General features: G+C 40.0%; 1 protein-coding gene across 1 annotated transcript in view; it reads left to right on the forward strand.

The window, feature by feature from the left end:
* PRLHR (prolactin releasing hormone receptor) overlaps positions 1-13,686 on the forward strand; it is a 98,066-nt gene that overhangs the window by 35,342 nt on the left and 49,038 nt on the right. The gene's annotated exons all lie outside the window — the stretch shown is intronic.

Raw genomic sequence — 13,686 nt, forward strand, 5'->3', positions numbered from 1 at the left:
CCGACCAGGCTCCCGCCCCCGACCAGGCCCCTCGCCACGTCCAGGCCTCCGGCCCTGATTAATCCCCCTGCCCGGAGTAATTCCCCGCCCCTGACCAGAGCAGGCCTCAGGCCTGGAGTGGGCCACAAGCCTCCCCCTTTCCCTCCAGAACAGGCCTTAGGCCTTGAGTAGGCTACAAGCCTCCCCCAAGGGCAGGCCTCAAGCCTACACCCCCCATCCTCCTTCCCTCAGCAGGTACCGGTCACCCACCCCCTCTTTCCCAATCCAGGAGGCCCCCAGGGCCCTCACTCAGGGCAGGCAACATGCTCGTCGGCCTGACTCCCCCTCCCCCCCAGGTCTTTTCCCAGTTGCAGTTCACAGGGATTCCAGGCACACATCCCCAAGGGACCATCACGGCAGCTCATTTACCCCACAGAGGCCATACCACAGTCATAGGGGTGATACTGGCTCTGAGCTCTCCTCCGCAGGTCACAGCCACAGAAGACATCACCGTTATCGCTACAACCAATACCAGAGCTCCTCCTCGTCAGGTTCAAGTGGCCGCTATTCGGCGCGTTTTCACGAGTACTCATCATTCCCGGGATCCACATCGCCGGCATAGATCGTCCCGGTACCAGCCCAAGCATTTCAGAAGAGCTTCTAGTCACCGACCTCCCAGAGCACCTATGGGCAGACCATCGCCTTCAGCTTCTCTCCAGTCCAACACCCGCGACCAGAGGCCTTCAGCAACGGCCGTGCAGAAGACAATTGAAGGAGAACGAAGATCATCACCTGTAGCCTCAGCCGCCCGCAGCCATCGTTCACCGCAGCTCCACCCATCAGCGCAACCAGCGCAGACAACAGCATCCGGTGAGTTCAGTGGTCTTCCTTTGTGGTCGACCATTACCTCTCACAAAAACACAGCAGACATGATCACTTCTATCAAGTCCTTCTTAGCGCAGTTAGAAGGTAGCCAGGCTAACCTGGGGGGAGGAGACACAGATCAGGTTAGCGAAAATCTAGGGTCAGGGGACCCTTTTCCTCAAGGAAAAGTTCTATTACGACATCTGCATTCCCATGGGCTGCTCCATTTCATGCTATTATTTTGAACTTTTTAGCACGTTTTTGGAATGGCTCCTGGGACACGCAACGGGAATTTACTCCACAACGCATTACCTGGACGATGTTTTGTTTGTTGGTCAACGGGACTCCAACACCTGTTCTCTCCTACTTGAGACTTTTACATCCCTGTACATCATTGGTGGCCCCTTGTCACCTGACAAAACAGTCAGTCCGGTTACCACTTTGTCTTTCCTGGGTATTGAATTAAATACTTTGGAAATGACATTCAAATTACCTGAGGAGAAAGTATCCCATCTGTGTCTGGAAATTGAATCCATTGTATGTAAAAAGAAAGCAGCCCTGCACCAGTTCCAGGTCCTCCTGGGCCTGCTAAACTTTGCTTGCAAAGTCATACCCATGGGCAGTGCCTTCTCCCGGAGGCTGTCTATAGCTACAAGAGGCACCCAGAACCCTAATCATTTTATTAGAGTTACCAACCCCCTGAAGGAGGACCTCTCAGTTTGGCAGGTGTTCTTCCAGGATTTTAACGGTTTTGGCATCCTTCAAGAGATCTAGTCTTTTTGTCTCTTCTTGCCACTCTCACAGTTTTGCTGCCATCTATGGTAAAAAATGGTGCAGGGGTTCTAGGCCCACGGAATGGTCACAATTAGGCGATACTAATAACTTAACTCTCCTGCAGCTTTTGCAGGTATTGGTAGCTCTAGAACTCTGGGCACCTCTCTTAGCAAACAATCGGATACTTCTGTGGTCTGATAATAAGGTGGTAGTGCAGGCCCTTAACAGCCTTTCCTCACCCTCCTATCCGGTGCTTGCTTCAGGAAGCTCCACGGGTCTCCAGACGAGGTAGGGATGGAATGCTCACAGCACTCATGGAAGCTGGTCGGGAACAGCTTGTGCAACTAATGAGTAAGTCATTATCCGAAGCAACTTGGCAAAAATATTCAGCAGCCTGTAACCATTGGTTAATCTTCACTGGCGGTACCATACCTGCAGAGGAATCCCTCCTCCTCAATTACACTCTTGATTGGCTAGTTTCTTTAAAAAATCAAGGCACTTCTTTTCACAAGGCAAACGTTAGTTTAGCGGGTTTAGCATTCATGTTAAATTTACATGACTGCAGGGATATTACAAAATAATTCCTGTTAGAACAATTGTTAAAAGGGTGGAAAAGTATGGGTCTAACACAAAATTCCTGTAGACCGGTGTTCCTTCCCTTACTAAAACGCATTATCGTGGCTTTGGATGGGGTTTGCAGCTTAGCTTTTGAGGCTTCCTTATTCAAAGCGGATTTCTCCATATCCTTTTTTGGGGCCCTTCGTATCGGCGAGTTAGTCCCTTTTAGCAGCGCTAAACAAGGTGGTTTACTTCAGTCGGAAGTCATTGCCTCCCCATCTCGGTTAAAATATGCATTCACTATTCCAAAAAAGAGATATTTGGCAGGGGCATTTGGTTGTACATCTTGCCTTTGGGTTCTGACCCCTGCCCCGTTTTCCATGTATGTAATTTCATACAGCTACGCCCAGCGGGTTCCAATAACTTCCTAGTACACAAATCGGGCGCCCCCCTTACTTGTTTCCAAATTTATTCTGTTTTCAAAAAAACCTTATCCTTTTAGGCCTGAACCCAAAAGAATTCAGAACCCACTCATTCCGCATTGGTGCGGCGACTACTGCCCACTCTTGTGGAATGAGTGCTGATGCCATAAAATCACTCAGCCGTTGGAAATCCGGTTGCTTTAAATCTTACATTTGGCCAGACCTTAACCTCTTGTTTTAATTAGCCTTCCTCTTTTCAGGTTCTGTCAGGCATGTTTGGATAGTGGGCCACTCATATATTTATTTGGGCGGAGAGCTGCGGTGCGGGCATGTGGACGGAACTTAGGCCTATCGAATGCAAAGGTGCAGTGGCGCGGCACACACGGCATGATGTGGTCTCAGGTCCTGGCATAGGTAGCGGAGATCAGTAGAAACTGTCAGGAGCAGGTGGTCGTCATTTTGCATGCTGACCTCGGCCCGGGTAAAAGTAGGGGAATTGATCTCCCTTATGAAGCAGGACCTTTCCCGCTTCCCTTCACTATTCAGGTCAATGTCTTTGGCATGGTCTGAGGTCATACCCTGATGCCACTGGAGAGGAGGCAGGGATTATGAAGTGATTGAAAGAGCCAGAAAAATCCTAAATATTAGGATTTCAAAACATGTAGCTTCGCTAGGAGGAGTGTCTTTTTGGCTTACAGACTTGGAAGGGGACAACCAGCATCTGTCAATTGGGGACGGAGTTCACCTGAATCCTATCGGGATGGATATTTTTTTGTTGGACCTTCAGGAACTGCCGGAGAAAGCTATGGCTTTGGCATGTGTGGGGGGTTGCAGCCGGCGTTAAACATTTTTTCGAAGCGGCTGCTCCTGTGGCAGATTTTCACATGCCCGTAAGCTAAAGGAAAGTCCCAACATGACGTCTGCCGTCCAGCAGCCGCCATTTCGGGCGAAGGTTTTTTTCTACAAAGAATTGTTTTTTCTTGTTTTCAAATGTTTTGCACTTTAAATGTTTTCTTATTTAATTAACTAAGGTTTTTCCAAAAAATAAATGCTGTGGCCTATCCACATACCCACAACAATTTAATGGTCCTTGTCGTTCAATATCGGTTTATTTTGGGGGCATGGCAAATCCCCGGTACTGGTACTGGTCTACAGGTCCCTACAGTCCCAGATTTTTTTGATACAGTTATTATTATTCTGCCTTGTGATCTGATGTCTGAATATACTGTTGCTTTTCTTTAGTTTAATGTTGCCAAAATTTGTTGCAGGTAAAAAAAAAATGGAAAACTTGGACACATTTTATCTGAAAATGGCAAACTTTTATTTTTCTACAGTATATTTAGTCATAAACTTTCCAAACTACCTAAACGTTTTAGATTTTAAACATCTAGAGCCATATCAGCAGCTTCAAAGTCCTCACCTCAATAGAACTCAACATATTTTCCTTTGTGGTCAGACATTTTTTTCCAATGTAATTCACCATACAGGATACAGCAAATCTAAAAACAAACACTGTAGCCATCATCAAATTGATAGTAGACACCAACTGCAGGTCATTTTAAATTATTATCTCATATGATGCTCAAATTCAAATCAATTACGTGTCATGTGCCAGGAAATGGTAGATAATGCACCTGTCATTTTGGCACTGACTATATCTGAATTAGCATTTTACCTAGAGGCACATTAATCATGGCATGGCACTAAGTGTATGTATGATGGTACTCCCCAGGCATGTGTATGCTGGTCCCCCCAGCCCGGGCACCCGCCAGATCTATCAGGAGGCTGCCCCGAAGCACATCTGCACCAGGTCTAAACCTTCAACATCATTCTCCTACAGTCAATGTAGAATTAAGATCCATTAGTCTGCAGTCATACAGCAGGTGGCAACATCGGGATTGGACAGAAGATCCACTTTATCATTCCCATTGTGGATCGTTCCTGTGCTTTATGTTCTCTGATTGTCAGGACTTCTGAAACATGAACAGACTACAATGTGTTTCCATATTTTGATGTATTGTGCTGCTTTTAGAGATTGAATTAAATGCGCAACCAGATGTCATGTCATTCACCCATTGTATGTAGGAACATTTGAGCCATTTATTTCCAAATGTCTAATACAATTTTCTTCAGTACAAATGTCCAGAATTTCTCAGAATTTCCTGAATTTTTTAAAAAATATATCAATCTCTATAGTAGGGCTGTCATTTTCAGTGGAGTACAAGTAGCAGTCTCATCTGAACACCACAAGAATCATCTGCACAATAGAAAATAAACCCATATTTATCCAATAAATTACACATGAGCCAACTAAATATGTGTATAAAACTACAGTATTTTTTGAACTATAAGGCGCACCGGAGTATAAGGCGCACCATCAATAAATGCCTGCTAAAACATCAAGGTTCATATATAAGGCGCACCGGAGTATAAGACGCACCTGATTATAAGGATGACTGACCAGCAGGTGGAAGACCTGTGCACAGTTCAAGGCAGCTGCTCTCTGTAAGTATGGTTCATATATAAAGCGCACTGGACTATAAGGCACACCTTTAATTTCTGAGAAAATCAAAGGATTTTTTGTGTGCCTTTTATTCCGAAAAATATGGCAATAACATTTGATTTGATTAACTTTTACCAGGTTATGTTGTTTACTAGGGAATTGTACTTACCATGGTTAACCCCGGAAATTGAGGCCAATCATTGTGGAGATTAAAAGTTGTGTTACTTTCTCGTGTACTTTATGTTCAATTCCTTACTATTTCTGATTATAAGTGGCCTCATTGTAAATACAACTGATTTTAGAGGGATTTCTTTACTGGAGCATTTCCTACAATCATTTGAGAGCAAGACTAGTTTTGTACTAGTTTTCCAGCCTTATAACATAAACCTGAACAGACCTGAATATGCACCACTCACACATATATGTGCAGCTCCAGCCAATTGGAAAGGTAAGAAAGAACGCAATGGCCCAGATATATTAAAACTAGTGCATTGTGTATTATGTTTCTTTGCACTTGCTTTGTGGATGTTGCAGCACATTATTCAATAGTGTCAGACGCTCTTCGTTAATCAAGTCAGTTTTCAGGATGACACAGTTGCACCTATTTATTTGGGTACACTTGGTTTAATGCTGTTGCGACAGAATAAATGTGGAGCAAATTAGGAACACACAGCATAGTATGAAAGTGTTAGACAAAATGCAACTACAACACAATTGGCACACGTACATAACAAATACATGTCGAAGCTCCAAAGACACAATAATGTATTTGGGCCATGCTGTCCCTGCCTATTATTGCAATGACCCCCAATTAAGCAGTGTTCCCTTTTCTAAATAATATAAAGGATAGAAAGAAGGGGAAACTAAAGCAGAGTCAGAAAGCAGAGTCAAACCAAAAGGGTATGTCAGAGACAACATCATGATCAGGTGAATATTTGGTGAGGTCAAAAACTAGTAGGCAATGTAGTACCAAATCAGGGAACAAAGGGTGGACAGGAAACGTATCAATAGTTTAGGCAATTATAGTGCAGGTCAGCCAACAGCTACAGCCAAGAACAGGTGCAACCACAATCACTGGCAGAGAAACCCAGCCCCAAGGATAGCTCTATAGCTGGCTTATGAGATCATTAAGAGCCAGATGAGCAAAATACTTCAAGGTTTCAAACCAATACTACCTCTCAGACTAGCATTGCAAAAAGGGAATGTGGCAACTCATTTATTAGATGTGGTCTTACCAGCATTTTGGAGAGCACTTTATAAGCTTTCTTTTTTTTTTTTTTTTTTTTTTTTTTTTTTTTTTTATTGTTTTTACAAAAAAATACATACTCTATAGTTCCAATATTTAAACTCGACAAAAGGTAAACAGCAATTGCATTTCAATTGTTACATATCATACATAGTTCATACAATATTCACTGAACCTTGTAAGGGGTAGAAGATGTAAAAAAAAAGAAAAAAAGAGAAGAAAAAGAAAAAGAAAAAAAAAAAAAAAAAAAAAGAGAAAAGAGAAAAAAAAATAAGAATTAAGGAAAACACAGGGGAAAAAAAAGATAGGTTTTATGATTGACTCTCTGGTGTCATCATTGAATATGAGAGGGATTTTATGCCATATTCCTATCATAACCTGGCCATGATTTCCACAATTCATCTAGCTCGTTACTCTTTATAATACCTTGTTCCCCAAGGCATTTTTCCATTCTCCATGTGGAATTAACCAAAGAAATTATTTCAGTAATAGTCGGATTGGTTTCATCCTTCCATTTTTTAACAAGTATAACCCTAGCTGCTGTCAAGATTTTATTAATAACCCATTTATATTTATAAATTTTCTTTTGTAAATCCCTTGTCACAATGTTTAAAAGTGCCCATTCTGGTGAAAGTCCAAGGGAGCCCCCTGCTACTAGTTCTATAATTTTTCCAACACCCTGCCAGTAGCTACTTAGCTTAGGGCATGACCACAATATATGGTATAGAGTTGCTTTTTTCCCACAACGTCTCCAACATAAATCAGATTGATCAAAAAACATGTTAGCAAGCCGTGCAGGAGGAGTATACCATCTCATATGAATCTTGATTAATATCTCATGATAATTTAAGCATAACGTATTCTTATTAATCTCTCTAGTAGCATTAAGCCAGTCCGCTAACGGAAAAGGTCTCCCTATTTCCTGCTCCCATACAGTCATGTATCCAAGTTTCCCATCGCTAGAGGACTCCACAAGTTCTGAATATGCTATTGATATACCACCTTTGTATTTAGCTTTTGATGTCAAAAACCTAAAAAATCTGGATGGATTTAACTCATTAGTTCCAATGCACATAACGTTTCTAACCGATCTTACGAAGAATTTCAGCCTTGCATACACCATAAATTCTGTAGCTGGAATACCAAATTTTCCCCTTATGAGATCAAACATGCATATACCATCCTCAGTCCAAATATCAGCTAATGTTGAGACCCCCTGCCTTTTCCAGACGTTCAGATTTATATCACTTATACAGGCACTCAGAGTGGCCATTCTCATATCTGATGGTTCAAGTATTAAGTGTTTTTTAATCCTCTGCTGTTTTCTACAAAATTTGATCCATACCACAAGCATTAACCTTGTGGTATCGAGAAGCTGGATATAACTTTTCTTCAGATCCAAATTAGTAGCTATGAGCAGATCTTTTAATAACTCATATGACGCAAACTCCGCCTCTATCTGCATCCAGTTTTCCGGAGGGCTCTCTATCCAGCATCTCTTGCAAGCCTCCAAGATTACCGCTTGATGATATATCAATATGTTTGGGAGGCCTGCCCCTCCCCACCATCTATTCACATATAGTGTTTGGCTGGAAACTCTTGGAGGCTTGTTATTCCAGACAAACTGGATCAAAATTTTCTTAATTATCTTGAGAGTGGACTCTGCAAATGATAGGGGAATACAACGAAAATAGTATAGTATTGTAGGAAGTAGGTTACTTTTGATGGCACTTATTCTCTCAAGCCATGATAATGAATTTGGTAGTTTTTTAATCAAAGTTTTTAATTTATCTATCAAGTCCGAACTATTCAAATTAATAATTACTTCTAGAGTAGGTCCTAACATAATTCCCAAATACTTTGTACCGTTTTTTGCCCAGGCAAAAGAAAACTTTGAACTGATTTTTTGTTTAAGATCACTAGTTTCATTTATCAAGAAAATATTACTTTTTGTTTCATTTATTTTATAATAGGATAGACTAGAGTATTTAGTAATAGTTTTCCTTATCTCCTCTAGAGAAGAGAGTGGATCCATACAAGTGATGATTATATCATCGGCATATAGCCCTATCACATGTTCTGAGTCTCTACTTTTGATCCCATGAATGCCTGGATTTCTTCTTATGGCTTGGGCTAGTGGTTCCATCATTAAGTTAAAAATCAATGGAGATAGAGGACATCCCTGCCTCACTCCATTTGATATAGAGAACTTTTTCGAAATAAGTCCCATTCCAGACACATATGCTTTCGGGCAAGAGTATAGGGACATTATTAATCCCAAAAATATGGAGGAGAAACCAAATTGAATCAGGACAGCTTCGAGGAACCCCCAGTGCACCCTGTCAAATGCTTTTTCAGCATCAATTGACAGGACTGCACATGGGGATTCCTGAAGCCCCGCTAATTGTATTAGGTTAATTATTCTGCGTGTAGCGTCCCTAGTTTGTTTTCTCGGCATAAATCCTACTTGATCTAAATTTATCAATGTATTTATAACTAGGGACAGTCTGGAGGCTATTATGGACGAAAGGATTTTTAGATCACTATTTAGAAGGGAAATTGGTCTATAATTATCAGGACGAGTTGGGTCTTTATTTTCCTTGTGTATGGTGACTACTTTTGCCAATACCATTTCCTCTGGAATTCTCTCCCCTGCCCTAAATGTGTTAAACAAGTTGGTGAGGTGAGGTATCAAGGTGTCCTTCATTTCAATATAGTAATCATTCGAAAAACCATCAGGGCCCGGGGATTTCCCTTTTTTTAATCTTTCAATAGCCAGTTTAACTTCTCCCAGCGTAAATGCTGCGTCCAGAATCTTATTTTGACCAGGATTCAATTCTGGGAGACCCAGGGTCATCAGATATTCCTTCATACTTTTGCTTGAAGGGCTATCAACTTCTCCGGCTAATGCCAAATTATACAAGTTTGAGTAGTAATCACTGAACCTATCTAATATTTTTTGTGGGTCATATATTTCTTGACCATTAAATATTAATTTATCAATTTTCCTATCTATTTGTTCTTTCTTTAATTTATTAGATAATACTTCTTTGGCCCTCAATCCTACTTTATATTTTGTCATTCCTGATTTAAATAGGTTCTTAACATAGTCCTTTTCCATAAGCTGTTGAAGACTCTGTCTTAACTCTAATAAATGAATGTTGATTTGATCTGTAGGAGATTTTTTATGTAATTCTTCTAAACATGCAATTTTTCCTATTAGGGAATCTCTCTCTTGATTTTCTTCCCTTTTTAAGCGATGATTTAGCTCTGAGAGAAGGCACCTAATTACTGCTTTATGTGATGTCCAAAGTGTCACTGTTGACAACAGGTTTGCCTCTTTCTGGTAAAAATGTTCCTGTATAGCCTTCTCAACTCTATCTCTATATTTTTTTAAAGTCCTAAACTTTAATCTCCAATTATTATTAGAAAATGGGATTTTATGCATTATTACAGTCATGGTCGTTGGTGCATGATCAGAGCATGTGATAGGGAGAATTTCTGTATTTAGAATTCTATTCAATAATTCTATCCTAGAATAGGATTGATGTCTGTTAGAGAAGAAGGTATAATTTCTTTCACTACCATGTGCATATCGCCATATATCATGCAGATCTTGATCAATAAATAATTTTTTAAGATCGATATGAGAAGTATTAATTCTATTGGAGCGGTCTATCCGAGAATCAATCACCGTATTAAAGTCCCCAGCTAGTATAAGTTTACCTTTAAGGGTATCTTTTATTTTATCTAATACTTTCAATACAAACTTTTTCTGGCCCACATTCGGCGCGTAGATATTAACTATGGTAAATAGTTCATCAAAAATTTCGCACTCCAATATGATATACCTGCCTTCTTTATCACTTATATTTTTAATCAATCTAAATTTTACTTTTTTATTTATGGCTATTAGTACTCCCCCTCTCTTTTTTTTTTTTTTTTCATTTGCCGCAAAAAATATTGTCGGGAACTGGGAGTCAGTGAATCTATAATTATCTTTGTCTAACAAGTGCGTTTCTTGTAGGAGTACTAGGTCACAATTATTTCTCTTAACCTCTTTCCAAACTGTGTGTCTCTTTACTGGAAGATTTAGGCCACATACATTCCAACTGAGAATATGCATGCTATCCATTCCCATTAAATTTTTCAAGATACCATCCGCCTATTCTCATTCGCCGCAGACCCTCATCTGATATAAACAGTATGATAACACCAATTTTTATTGACATAGGCTTTCTAAAAAGAATTATATATGCAATGAAGAAAAAACAGAGAAAAAAAACAAAAAAGCACAAGAAGAAAAAAAGAATACGAGAAAAAAAATATTTACATCCAGCTACCGCCCATAGGGGGCTATGGGACCAATCTAAAGCCAGGATCAGACACTATCTATCTGACACCTGGCCGGGAGAGATCGTTCCGCCGAACAGTCCATCATACTTTCTGCCAATCAATTGATATTTTTTTTGGTAATAAGCTTTCTTGACAGGTGCTTGTCATTATGCATATGAGTTTCTTTGTGAAATTTGGTCAGGGGCTACTACTATTGGTACCTTTTTAATGCAGCTGAGCCCCAGAAATAAGTAAAAAATGAGAAAAGCAATGCACGGATAGACATGGCCACAGCCTCAGCTCAGGCAAGTAAAAATAATAAATGCTTATAGAGCCACTTGGAGCTTGGCAGTCGACATCATTGCTGATCTAATATTAAATCTATTGTGCTGTATTGTAGAGATGTGTAATCTAATAGAGCTGGATTAATATAACCTTAGACTACATAATACACACTTTATATGCCCTTCATTTTCTGTGTCTGGCAGATCTTATTGAAGAATGACCTTTCCTCTCGCCTTCTTTATAATATTCTGCAGTGAAGTTGCTTCCCCGGGGCTTATTCTTCTGTTTCCTAAGTATCTCTGAATAAGTCTTTGTAGTATAAACATATACTGTACTAATTACTCTCCCGCTGGGACTAAGACGCCCCAGGCACGTCCAACGGCATCACAATCTCCTCTCCTAATATGTGAGTTTCACAGTTTTGTGCTCTCATCTCCTTCTTTGCTTTCTTCTGAGATGCCGGCTGTTTTAGCCTGTGTGCACACAATATTATATGCGCCTCTCAACACAAGAGTCAGATCAGATGATACATTCTTCAGATATTCTTTAATAGATTGAAGTTTAAACTTTGACTTGGTTGCTCTAGGACTTTACCATGTTAGACCAAGTGGCTGTCATTTAATAGTCTATAGGGTCTATAGTTTTTATAGAGGACCATAGAGGCCAGACAAAACTATTACTATTACTACTGTGGGTAATCTGAACTAAAAGAAAGATGAACTATGCTCTGCAAAACACTGGGGGAGATAAAAAAAAAAAATGTTAAAATATTTATAATGGCAGCGCGGTGGCTTAGTGGTTAGTACTACAGCCTTGCAGTGCTGGTAACCTGGGTTAAAGTCCCAGGGTGAACATCTGCAAAGAGTTTGTATGTTCTCTCCGTGTTTGCGTGGGTTTCCTCCAGGTCTTCCAGTTTCCACCCACACTCCAAAACATACTGGTAGGTTGATTAGATTGTGAGCCCCATTGGGGACAGGGAACGATTTGGCAAGTTCTGTGCAGCGCTGCAGAATCTGTGTGCGCTATATATATATATATATATATATATATATATAAAAAAAAGAATTATTATTAAATTAAAAATTGCCTCCAAATGAATCAAAACAATTGTAGCATAACCCTCCTTCCAGAAGTGAATTATACTGTAGGCGGTCCGGGCCTTCTTAGGGGCCCCTGGCCACACAAACCAAACACCAAATTTTATAATGAAAAGGACTTTAATCCTTGAAATCCTTGTGCATCTGTTCCTGCTCTCAATGCACATGTCCACAAGAGCCATTTCAGGATTTTTGAAGATCCTCCGAAGGTTCTGTAACTGCAGATTGAAAGTAGGGAGAAGGGAAGGAATTATTCTTAAAGTAATTATTATAATTATTATAGTATACTATAGCACAGTATACAAATACAGCACCAAAACCAAGCTCAGTACATAACTATAGGACCAAACTAAGCTCAATCCATAAATACAGCAGCAGGACCAGGCTCCCTACATATATATATATATTATCCCAAATGATACAGAGCTCGACATAATTAATTTAAATAGATTCACTGCCACAAATAATGACTTAATACATACAGTGCCACTTACATTACATTGATACAGACAATATAAAAAAATGGAAACATATAGTCCACTGATCTTAAATTATTACACGCAGTGCCCCTTATAATGATAAGTACAATGCTCCTATGATAAATTATGATATACATAGCCCCCTATAATGAAATATAGCCCCAGTACCAAGCTGTTTACAGAAATAAAGCACCAGAACTAGACTTTTTACACTAGGCTATTGATTTTTGTATAATTTTAGAACAAGTGGATATTCTGGAGTACCATATTTTTCGGACTATAAGGCGCACAAAAATTCCTTTGATTTTCTCAGAAATCAAAGGTGCGCCTTATAGTCCAGTGCGCCTTATATATGAACTGTACTTACAGACAACAGCTGCCTTGAACTGTGCACAGGTCTGTCACTTGCTGGTCATTCATCCTTATAGTCAGGTGCACCTTATAATCCGGTGCGCCTTATAGTCCAAAAAATAAACCCCCTACCTTATACATTTACCCATAATCTCTCTATATACTGATTTACATAAACACTATTGTGAACAAAATATTTGGACTTTTTAGCCCAATGACAGTATGAGTTATGGATATGAAGTACAAACTTTGTTGACCTCCTTCAATATTCATTGCAGACCTTATTCATTTCTATCTTTTTATCTAGCTGTACAGGCCTGTGAGCTGCGGCAGCTGCTTTGATCTCGCACAGATACATAACATTAAAGCATTTTCTCTGAAATTTCATTACCGTTTGTCTGATCTTGCTTTTTGTTGCTCATTACACTTCTAGAGACCCCAGGTGGGAAATCACTCTGCCATTCTTTATCTTGTGCGAGAACATATTGTACCAATGGCAGTGATGTGAGAGTTTGTTAAAAGTGACTTTGTGGGTGTCAAAAATCTATAGTTTCCTGAATAAATAAGTTTTTTTTTATAAGATCTACAAGTAGCTGGAGAATACAAAAACACCCTCTCCATCGAGCAGCATTGATCCCCCCGCATCACTGAGCAGAAGTAATAAAATCCTCCATTACATCAATACAATATGTAAACATATAGATAGAAATGTCAAATGGAGCTCAATAAACCAAGATTTAACCCTCTAAGGGTGCAATCACAGGTTGTGGTTTCCAAATGCAGTCTCATAATC

This window comes from Engystomops pustulosus, chromosome 4 (genome assembly GCF_040894005.1).
Source record: "Engystomops pustulosus chromosome 4, aEngPut4.maternal, whole genome shotgun sequence".
NCBI lineage: Eukaryota > Metazoa > Chordata > Amphibia > Anura > Leptodactylidae > Engystomops > Engystomops pustulosus.